This window comes from Vicugna pacos, unplaced genomic scaffold (genome assembly GCF_048564905.1).
Source record: "Vicugna pacos unplaced genomic scaffold, VicPac4 SAC-SAT, whole genome shotgun sequence".
Taxonomy (NCBI): Eukaryota; Metazoa; Chordata; class Mammalia; order Artiodactyla; family Camelidae; genus Vicugna; species Vicugna pacos.
In genome coordinates this window covers 30660278-30671639 of record NW_027328721.1, presented here as the reverse complement: position 1 = coordinate 30671639, position 11362 = coordinate 30660278, and positions in this window count along the sequence as shown.

Below are 11362 nucleotides of genomic sequence, written 5' to 3'. Positions count from 1 at the left end.
AGAGCTGCGTGGAGTTTTCTCTCGAGCTCCCCCACGCACTGAAAATGGTTCCGGAATCCTGAGCGTGGGGAGTTTCCACCAACGGTCGGCAGCGCGTGGGTTATAACGAAAAGCCTAAGCACGTCTCCCCTGAGGGTTTTCCTAATGTCTCTGTGCCAGGGAATGCTAGGGGGGTTTGCAGGTTATCCCAGTGACAGAGGCTGCCTCCCCAAGTTCAGGGAACGTATTTCTCGGACTTCCCCGAACAGGGAACACGTGTGACTGAAGAGAGCTGCGTGGAGCTGTCTCTCGAGTTCCCCCACGCACTGACAATGGTTCCGGAATCCTGAGCTTGGGGAGGTTCCACCAACGTTCGGCAGCGCGTGGGTTCAAACGGAATGCCTAAGCTCGTCTCTCCTGAGGGTTTTCCTAATGTCTCTGTGCCAGGGAATGCTAGGGGGGTTTACAGGATATCCCAGTGTCAGAGGCTGCCTCCCCATTGAAAGGGAAGGTATTTCTCGGACTTCCCCGAACAGGGAACACCTGTGACTGAAGAGAGCTGCGTGGAGTTGTCTCTCGAGGTCCCCCACGCACTGACAATGGTTCCGGAATCCTGAGCGTGGTGAGGTTCCACCAACGGTCGGCAGCGCGTGGGTTCTAACGGAATGCCTGAGCTGGTCTCCCCTGAGGGTTTTCCTAATGTCTCTGTGCCAGGGAATGCTAGGGGGGTTTGCAGGATATCCCAGTGACAGAGGCTGCCTCCCCAAGGACAGGGAAGGTATTTCTTGGACTTCCCCGAACAGGGAACACCTGTGAGTGAAGAGAGCTGCGTGGAGTTTTCTCTCGAGCTCCCCCACGCACTGACAATGTTTCCGGAATCCTGAGCTTGGGGAGGTTCCACCAACGGTCGGCAGCGCGTGGGTTCTAACGGAATGCCTAAGTTCGTCTCCCCTGAGGGTTTTCCTAATGTCTCTGTGCCAGGGAATGCTAGGGGGGTTTGCAGGATATCCCAGTGACAGAGGCTGCCTCCCCAAGGTCAGGGAAGGTATTTCTCGGACTTCCCCGAACAGGGAACACCTGTGACTGAAGAGAGCTGCGTGGAGTTGTCTCTCGAGCTTCCCCACGCACTGAGAATGGTTCCGGAATCCTGAGCGTGGGGAGGTTCCACCAACGGTCGGCAGCGCGTGGGTTCTAACGGAAAGCCTAAGCTCGTCTCCCCTGAGGGTTTTCCTAATGTCTCTGTGCCAGGGAATGCTAGGGGGATTTGCAGGATATCCCAGTGTCAGAGGCTGTCTCCCCAAGGTCAGGGAAGTTATTTCTCGGACTTCCCCGAACAGGGAACACCTGTGACTGAAGAGAGCTGCGTGGAGCTGTCTCTCGAGCTCCCCCACGCACTGACAATGTTTCCGGAATCCTGAGCTTGGGGATGATCCACCAATGGTTGGCAGCGCGTGGGTTCTAACAGAAAGCCTAAGCTCGTCTCCCCTGAGTGTTTTCCTAATGTCTCTGTGCCAGGGAATGCTAGGGGGGTTTGCAGGATATCCCAGTGACAGAGGCTGCCTCCCCAAGGTCAGGGAAGGTATTTCTCGGACTTCCCCGAACAGGGAACACCTGTGAGTGAAGAGAGCTGCGTGGAGTTTTCTCTCGAGCTCCCCCACGCACTGAAAATGGTTCCGGAATCCTGAGCGTGGGGAGTTTCCACCAACGGTCGGCAGCGCGTGGGTTATAACGAAAAGCCTAAGCACGTCTCCCCTGAGGGTTTTCCTAATGTCTCTGTGCCAGGGAATGCTAGGGGGGTTTGCAGGTTATCCCAGTGACAGAGGCTGCCTCCCCAAGTTCAGGGAACGTATTTCTCGGACTTCCCCGAACAGGGAACACGTGTGACTGAAGAGAGCTGCGTGGAGCTGTCTCTCGAGTTCCCCCACGCACTGACAATGGTTCCGGAATCCTGAGCGTGGGGAGGTTCCACCAACGGTCGGCAGCGCGTGGGTTTTAACGGAATGCCTAAGCTCGTCTCCCCTGAGTGTTTTCCTAATGTCTCTGTGCCAGGGAATGCTAGGGGTGTTTGCAGGATATCCCAGTGACTGAGGCTGCCTCCCCAAGGTCAGGGAAGTTATTTCTCGGACTTCCCCGAACAGGGAACACCTGTGACTGAAGAGAGCTGCGTGGAGTTGTCTCTCGAGATCCCCCACGCACTGACAATGTTTCCGGAATCCTGAGCTTGGGGAGGTTCCACCAACGGTCGGCAGCGCGTGGGTTCTAACGGAATGCCTAAGTTCGTCTCCCCTGAGTCTTTTCCTAATGTCTCTGTGCCATGGAATGCTAGGGGGGTTTGCAGGACATTCCAGTGACAGAGGCTGCCTCCCCAAGTTCAGGGAAGGTATTTCTCGGACTTCCCCGAACAGGGAACACCTGTGACTGAGGAGAGCTGCGTGGAGCTGTCTCTCGAGTTCCCCCACGCACTGACAATGGTTCCGGAATCCTGAGCGTGGGGAGGTCCCACCAACGTTCGGCATCTCGTGGGTTCTAACAGAAAGCCTAAGCTCGTCTCCCCTGAGGGTTTTCCTAATGTCTCTCTGCCAGGGAATGCTAGGGGGGTTTGCAGGATATCCCAGTGACAGAGGCTGCCTCACCAAAGTCAGGGAAGTTATTTCTCGGACTTCCCCGAACAGGGAACACCTGTGACTGGAGAGAGCTGCGTGGAGTTGTCTCTCGAGCTCCCCCAATCACTGACAATGGTTCCGGAATCCTGAGCGTGGGGAGGTTCCAACAACGGTCGGCAGCGCGTGAGTTCTAACGGAATGCCTAAGCTCGTCTCCCCTGAGGGTTTTCCTAATGTCTCTGTGCCAGGGAATGCTAGGGGTGTTTACAGGATATCCCAGTGACAGAGGCTGCCTCCCCAAGGTCATGGAAGGTATTTCTCGGACTTCCCCGAACAGGGAACACCTGTGACTGAAGAGAGCTGCGTGGAGTTGTCTCTCGAGCTCCCCCACGCACTGACAATGTTTCCGGAATCCTGAGCGTGGGGAGGTTCCACCAACGGTCGGCAGCGCGTAGGTTCTAACGGAAAGCCTAAGCTCGTCTCCCCTAAGGTTTTTCCTAATGTCTCTGTGCCAGGGAATGCTAGGGGTGTTTTCAGGATATCCCTGTGACTGAGGCTGCCTCCCCAATGTCAGGGAAGGTATTTCTCGGACTTCCCCGAACAGGGAACACCTGTGACTGAAGAGAGCTGCGTGGAGCTGTCTCTCGAGTTCCCCCACACACTGACAATGACTCCGGAACCCTGAGCGTCGGGAGGTTCCACCATCGGTCGTCAGCGCGTGGGTTCTAACGGAATGCCTAAGCTCGTCTCCCCTGAGGTTTTTCCTAATATCTCTGTGGCAGGGAATGCTGGGGGGGTTTGCAAGATATCCCAGTGACAGAGGCTGCCTCCCCAAGGACAAGAAAGTTATTTCTCGGACTTCCCCGAACAGGGAACACCTGTGACTGAAGAGAGCTGCGTGGAGTTGTCTCTCGAGCTCCCCCACGCACTGAGAATGGTTCCGGAATCCTGAGCGTGGGGAGGTTCCACCAACGGTCGACAGCGCGGAGTTCTAACGGAAAGCCTAAGCTCGTCTCCCCTGAGGGTTTTCCTAATGTCTCTGTGCCAGGGAATGCTAGGGGGATTTGCAGGATATCCCAGGGAATGAGGCTGCCTCCCCAAGGTCAGAGAAGTTATTTCTCGGACTTCCCCGAACAGGGAACACCTGTGACTGAAGAGAGCTGCGTGGAGTTGTCTCTCGAGCTCTCCCACGCACTGACAATGGTTCCGGAATCCTGAGCGTGGAGAGGATCCACCAACGCACGTCAGCGCGTCGGTTCTAAAGGAAAGCCTAAGCTCGTCTCCCCTGAAATTTTTCCTAATGTCTCTGTGCCAGGGAATACTAGGGGTGTTTGCAGGATATCCCAGTGACAGAGGATGCCTCCCCAAGTTCAGGGAAGGTATTTCTCGGACTTCCCCGAACAGGGAACACCTGTGACTGAAGAGAGCTGCGTGGAGTTGTCTCTCGAGCTCCCCCACGCTCTGACATTTGTTCCGGAATCCTGAGCGTGGGGAGGTTCCACCAACGGTCGTTAGCGCGTGGGTTCTAACGGAAAGACTAAGCTCGTCTCCCCTGAGGTTTTTCCTAATGTCTCTGTGCCAGGGAATGCTAGGGGGATTTGCAGGATATCCCAGTGTCTGAGGCTGCCTCCCCAAGGTCAGGGAAGTTATTTCTCGGACTTCCCCGAACAGGGAACACCTGTGACTGAAGAGAGCTGCGTGGAGCTGTCTCTCGAGCTCCCCCACGCACTGACAATGGTTCCGGAATCCTGAGCGTGGGGTGATCCACCAACGGTCGTTAGCGCGTTGGTTCTAACCGAAAGCCTAAGCTCGTCTCCCCTGAGGGTTTTCCTAATGTCTCTGTGCCAGGGAATGCTAGGGGGGTTTGCAGGATATCCCAGTGACAGAGGCTGCCTCCCCAAGGTCAGGGAAGGTATTTCTCGGACTTCCCCGAACAGGGAACACCTGTGACTGAAGACAGCTGCGTGGAGCTGTCTCACGAGCTCCCCCACGCACTGACAATGTTTCCGGAATTCTGAGCGTGGGGAGGTTCCACCAACGGTCGGCAGCGCGTGGGTTCTAACGGAAAGCGTAAGCTCGTCTCCCCTGAGGGTTTTCCTAATGTCTCTGTGCCAGGGAATGCTAGGGGGGTTTTCAGGATATCCCAGTGTCTGAGGCTGTCTCCACAAGGTCAAGTAAATTATTTCTCGTACTTCCCGGAACAGGGAACACCTGTGACTGAAGAGAGCTGCGTGGAGCTGTCTCTCGAGCTCCCCCACACACTGACAATGGTTCCGGAATCCTAAGCGTGGGGAGGTTCCACCAACGGTCGGCAGCGCGTGGGTTCAAACGGAAAGCATAAGCTCGTCTCCCCTGAGGCTTTTCCTAATGTCTCTGTGCCAGGGAATCCTAGGGGGGTTTTCAGGATTTCCCAGTGACAGAGGCTGCCTCCCCAAGGTCAGGGAAGGTATTTCTCGGACTTCCCCGAACAGGGAACACCTGTGACTGAAGAGAGCTGCCTGGAGTTGTCTCTCGAGCTCCCCCACGCACTGACAATGGTTCCGGAATCCTGAGCGTGGCGAGGTTCCACCAACGGTCCGCAGCACGTGGGTTCAAACGGAAAGCCTAAGCTCGTCTCCCCTGAGGGTTTTCCTAATGTCTCTGTGCCAGTGAATGCTAGGGGGGTTTGCAGGATATCCCAGTGAAAGAGGCTGCCTCCCCAAGGTCAGGGAAGTTATTTCTCGGACTTCCCCGAACAGGGAACACCTGTGACTGAAGAGAGCTGCGTGGAGTTGTCTCTCGAGCTCCCCCACGCACTGACAATGGTTCCGGAATCCTGAGCGTGGGGAGGTTCCACCAACGATCGGCAGCGTGTGGGTTCTAACGGAAAGCCTAAGCTCGTCTCCCCTGAGGGTTTTCTTAATGTCTCTGTGACAGGGAATGCTAGGGGGGTTTGCAGGATATCCCAGTGATAGAGGCTGCCTCCCCAAGATCAGGGAAGCTATTTCTCGGACTTCCCCGAACAGGGAACACCTGTGACTGAAGAGAGCTGCGTGGAGTTGTCTCTCGAGCTCCCCCACGCACTGACAATTGTTCCGGAATCCTGAGCGTGGGGAGGTTCAACCAACGGTCGGCAGCGCGTGGGTTCTAACGGAATGCATAAGCTCGTCTCCCCTGAGTGTTTTCCTAATTTCTCTGTGCCAGGGAATGATAGGGGTGTTTGCAGGATATCCCAGTGACAGATGCTGCCTCCCAAAGTTCAGGGAAGGTATTTCTCGGACTTCCCCGAACAGGGAACACCTGTGACTGAAGAGAGCTGCGTGGAGTAGTCTCTCGATCTTCCCCACGCACTGACAATGGTTCCGGAATCCTGAGCATGGGGAGGTTCCACCAACGGTCGGCAGCGCGTGGGTTCTAACGGAAAGCCTAGGCTCGTCTCCCCTGAGATTTTTCCTAATGTCTCTGTGCCAGGGAATGCTATGGGGGTTTGCAGGATATCCCAGTGACAGAGGCTGCCTCCCCAAGTTCAGGGAAGGTATTTCTTGGACTTCCCCGAACAGGGAACACCTGTGATTGAAGAGAGCTTCGTGGAGTTGTCTCTCGAGCTCCCCGACGCACTAAAAATGATTCCGGAATCATGAGCGTGGGGAGGTCCCACCAACGTTCGGCATCTCGTGGGTTCTAACAGAAAGCCTAAGCTCGTCTCCCCTGAGGGTTTTCCTAATATCTCTGTGCCAGGGAATGCTAGGGTGGTTTGCAGGATATCCCAGTGACAGAGGCTGCCTCACCAAGGTCAGGGAAGTTATTTCTCGGACTTCCCCGAACAGGGAACACCTGTGACTGGAGAGAGCTGCGTGGAGTTGTCTCTCGAGCTCCCCCAATCACTGACAATGGTTCCGGAATCCTGAGCGTGGGGAGGTTCCAACAAAGGTCGGCAGCGCGTGAGTTCTAACGGAATGCCTAAGCTCGTCTCCCCTGAGGGTTTTCCTAATGTCTCTGTGCCAGGGAATGCTAGGGGTGTTTACAGGATATCCCAGTGACAGAGGCTGCCTCCCCAAGGTCATGGAAGGTATTTCTCGGACTTCCCCGAACAGGGAACACCTGTGACTGAAGAGAGCTGCGTGGAGTTGTCTCTCGAGCTCCCCCACGCACTGACAATGTTTCCGGAATCCTGAGCGTGGGGAGGTTCCACCAACGGTCGGCAGCGCGTGGGTTCTAACGGAAAGCCTAAGCTCGTCTCCCCTAAGGGTTTTCCTAATGTCTCTGTGCCAGGGAATGCTAGGGGTGTTTTCAGGATATCCCTGTGACTGAGGCTGCCTCCCCAATGTCAGGGAAGGTATTTCTCGGACTTCCCCGAACAGGGAACACCTGTGACTGAAGAGAGCTGCGTGGAGCTGTCTCTCGAGTTCCCCCACACACTGACAATGACTCCGGAATCCTGAGCGTCGGGAGGTTCCACCATCGGTCGTCAGCGCGTGGGTTCTAACGGAATGCCTAAGCTCGTCTCCCCTGAGGTTTTTCCTAATATCTCTGTGGCAGGGAATGCTGGGGGGGTTTGCAAGATATCCCAGTGACAGAGGCTGCCTCCCCAAGGACAAGAAAGGTATTTCTCGGACTTCCCCGAACAGGGAACACCTGTGACTGAAGAGAGCTGCGTGGAGTTGTCTCTCGAGCTCCCCCACGCACTGAGAATGGTTCCGGAATCCTGAGCGTGGGGAGGTTCCACCAACGGTCGACAGCGCGGAGTTCTAACGGAAAGCCTAAGCTCGTCTCCCCTGAGGGTTTTCCTAATGTCTCTGTGCCAGGGAATGCTAGGGGGATTTGCAGGATATCCCAGGGAATGAGGCTGCCTCCCCAAGGTCAGAGAAGTTATTTCTCGGACTTCCCCGAACAGGGAACACCTGTGACTGAAGAGAGCTGCGTGGAGTTGTCTCTCGAGCTCTCCCACGCACTGACAATGGTTCCGGAATCCTGAGCGTGGGGAGGTTCCACCAACGGTCGGCAGCGCGTGGGTTCTAACGGAAAGCCTAGGCTCGTCTCCCCTGAGATTTTTCCTAATGTCTCTGTGCCAGGGAATGCTATGGGGGTTTGCAGGATATCCCAGTGACAGAGGCTGCCTCCCCAAGGTCAGGGAAGGTATTTCTCGGACTTCCCCGAACAGGGAACACCTGTGATTGAAGAGAGCTTCGTGGAGTTGTCTCTCGAGCTCCCCGACGCACTAAAAATGATTCCGGAATCATGAGCGTGGGGAGGTTCCACCAACGGTCGGCAGCGCTTGGGTTCTAACGGAAAGCCTAAGCTCGTCTCCCCTGAGGGTTTTCCTAATGTCTCTTTGCCAGGGAATGCTAGAAGGGTTTGCAGGATATCCCACTGACAGAGGCTGCCTCCCCAAGGACAGGGAAGTTATTTCTCGGACTTCCCCGAACAGGGAACACCTGTGAGTGAAGAGAGCTGCGTGGAGCTGTCTCTCGAGCTCCCCCACCCACTGACAATGGTTCCGGAATCCTGAGCGTAGGGAGGTTCCGCCAACGGTCGGCAGCACGTGGGTTCTAACGGAAAGCCTAAGCTCGTCTCCCCTGAGGGTATTCCTAATGTCTCTGTGCCAGGGAATCCTAGGGGGGTTTTCAGGATTTCCCAGTGACAGAGGCTGCCTCCCCAAGGTCAGGGAAGGTATTTCTCGGACTTCCCCAACAGGGAACACCTGTGACTGAAGAGAGCTGCGTGGAGTTGTCTCTCGAGCTCCCCCACGCACTGACAATGGTTCCGGAATCCTGAGCGTGGGGAGGTACCACCAACGGTCGGCAGCGCGTGGGTTCTAACGGAAAGCCTAAGTTCGTCTCCCCTGAGGATTTTCCTAATGTCTCTGTGCCAGGGAATGCTAGGGGGGTTTGCAGGAAATCCCAGTGACAGAGGCTGCCTCCCAAAGGTCAGTTAAAGTATTTCTCAGACTTCCCCGACCAGGGAACACCTGTGACTGAAGAGAGCTGCGTGGAGTTTTCTCTCGAGTTCCCCCACGCACTGACAATGGTTACGGAATCCTGAGCGTGGGGAGGTTCCAGTAACGGTCGGCAGCCCGTGGGTTCTAACGGAAAGCCTAAGCTCGTCTCCCCTGAGTGTTTTCCTAATATCTCTGTGCCAGGGAATGCTTGGGGTGTTTGCAGGTTATCCCAGTGCCTGAGGCTGCCTCCCCAAGGTAAGGTAAATTATTTCTCGGACTTCCCCGAACAGGGAACACCTGTGACTGAAGAGAGCTGCGTGGAGTTGTCTCTCGAGCTCCCCAACGCACTGAAAATTTTTCCGGATTCCTGAGCTTGGGGAGGTTCCACCAGCGGTCGGCAGCGCATGGGTTCTAACGGAGTGCCTAAGCTCGTCTCCCCTGTGGTTTTTCCTAATGTCTCTGTGCCAGGGAATGCCAGGGGGGTTTGCAGGATATCCCAGTGACAGAGGCTGCCTCCCCAAGGTCAGGGAAGTTATTTCTCGGACTTCCCCGAACAGTGAACACCTGTGACTGAAGAGAGCTGCGTGGAGTTTTCTCTCGAGCTCCCCCACGCACTGACAATGGTTCCGGAATCCTGAGCGTGGGGAGGTTCCACCAACGGTCGGCAGCGCGTGGGTTATAACGGAAAGCCTAAGCTTGTCTCCCCTGAGTGTGTTCCTAATGTCTCTGTGCTAGGGAATGCTAGGGGGGTTTGCAGGATATCCCAGTGACAGAGGCTGCCTCCCCATGTTCAGGGAAGCTCTTTCTCGGACTTCCCCGAACAGGGAACACCTGTGACTGAAGAGAGCTGCGTGGTGTTGTCTCTCGAGCTCCCCCACGCACTGACAATGGTTCCGGAACCCTGAGCATGGGGAGGTTCCACCAACGGTCGGCAGCGAGTGGGTTCTAACGGAAAGCCTAAGCTCGTCTCCCCTGAGGGTTTTCCTAATTTCTCTGTGCCAGGGAATGCTAGGGGGGTTTGCAGAATATCCCAGTGTCTGAGGCTGCCTCCCCAAGGTCAGGGAAGTTATTTCTCGGACTTCCCCGAACAGGGAACACCTGTGAGTGAAGAGAGCTGCGTGGAGTTTTCTCTCGAGCTCCCCCACGCACTGACAATGGTTCCGGAATCCTGAGCGTGGGGAGTTTCCACCAACGGTCGGCAGCGCGTGGGTTCTAACGGAATGCCAAAGCTCGTCTCCCCTGAGGATTTTCCTAATGTCTCTGTGCCAGGGAATGCTAGGGGGGTTTGCAGGATATCCCAGTGGCAGAGACTGCCTCCCCAAGTTCACGGAAGCTCTTTCTCGGACTTCCCCGAACAGGGAACACCTGTGACTGAAGAGAGCTGCCTGGAGTTGTCTCTCGAGCTCCCCCACGCACTGACAATGGTTCAGGGATACTGAGCGTGGGGAGGTTCCACCAACGTTCGGCAGCGCGTGGGTTCTAACGGAATGCCTAAGCTCGTCTCCCCTGAGGGTTTTCCTAATGTCTCTATGCCAGGGAATGCTAGGGGTGTTTGCAAGATATCCCAGTGACTGAGGCTGCCTCCCCAAGGTCAGGGAAGTTATTTCTCGGACTTCCCCGAACAGGGAACACCTGTGACTGAAGAGAGCTGCGTGGAGTTGTCTCTCGGTCTCCCCCACGCACTGACAATGGTTCCGGAATCCTGAGCGTGGGGAGGTTCCACCAACGGTTGGCAGCGCGTGGGTTCTAACGGAATGCCTAAGCTCGTCTCCCCTGAGGGTTTTCCTAATGTCTCTGTGCCAGGGAATGCTAGGGGTGATTGCAGAATATCCCAGTGAACGAGGCTGCCTCCCCAAGGTCAGGGAAGTTATTTCCCGGACTTCTGCAAACAAGGAACACCTGTGACTGAAGAGAGCTGCGTGGAGTTCTCTCTCGAGATCCCCCACGCACTGACAATGGTTCCGGAATCCTGAGCGTGGGGAGGTTCCACCAACGGTCGGCAGCGCGTGGGTTCTAACGGAATGCCTAAGCTCGTCTCCCCTGAGGGTTTTACTAATGTCTCTGTGCCAGGGAATGCTAGGGGTTATTGCAGGATATCCCAGTGACCGAGGCTGCCTCCCCAAGTTCAGGGAAGGTATTTCCCGGATTTCCCCGAATAGGGAACACCTGTGACTGAAGAGAGCTGCGTGGAGTTGTCTCTCGAGCTCCCCCACGCACTGACAATGGTTCCGGAATCCTGAGCGTGGGGAGGTTCCACCAACGGTAGGCAGCGCTTGGGTTCTAACGGAATGCCTAAGCTCGTCTCCCCTGAGGGTTTTCCTAAGGTCTCTGTGCCAGGAAATGCTAGGGGTGATTGCAGGATATCCCAGTGACCGAGGCTACCTCCCCAAGGTCAAGGAATGTATTTCCCGGACTTACCCGAACAGGGAACACCTGTGACTGAAGAGAGCTGCGTGGAGTTGTCTCTCGAGCTTCCCCACGCACTGACAATGGTTCCGGAATCCTGAGCGTGGGGAGGTTCCACCAACGGTCGGCAGCGCGTGGGTTCTAACGGAATGCCTAAGCTCGTCTCCCCTGAGGGTTTTCCAAATGTCTCTGTGCCAGGGAATGCTAGGGGTGATTGCAGGATATCCCAGTGACCGAGGCTGCCTCCCCAAGGTCAAAGAATGTTTTTCCCGGATTTACCCGTACAGGGAACACCTGTTACTGAAGAGAGCTGTGTGGAGTTGTCTCTCGATCTCCCCCACGCACTGACAATGTTTCCGGAATCCTGAGCGTGGGGAGGTTCCACCAACGGTCGGCACCGCGTGGGTTCTAACGGAATGCCTAAGCTTGTCTCCCCTGAGTTTTTTCCTAATGTCTCT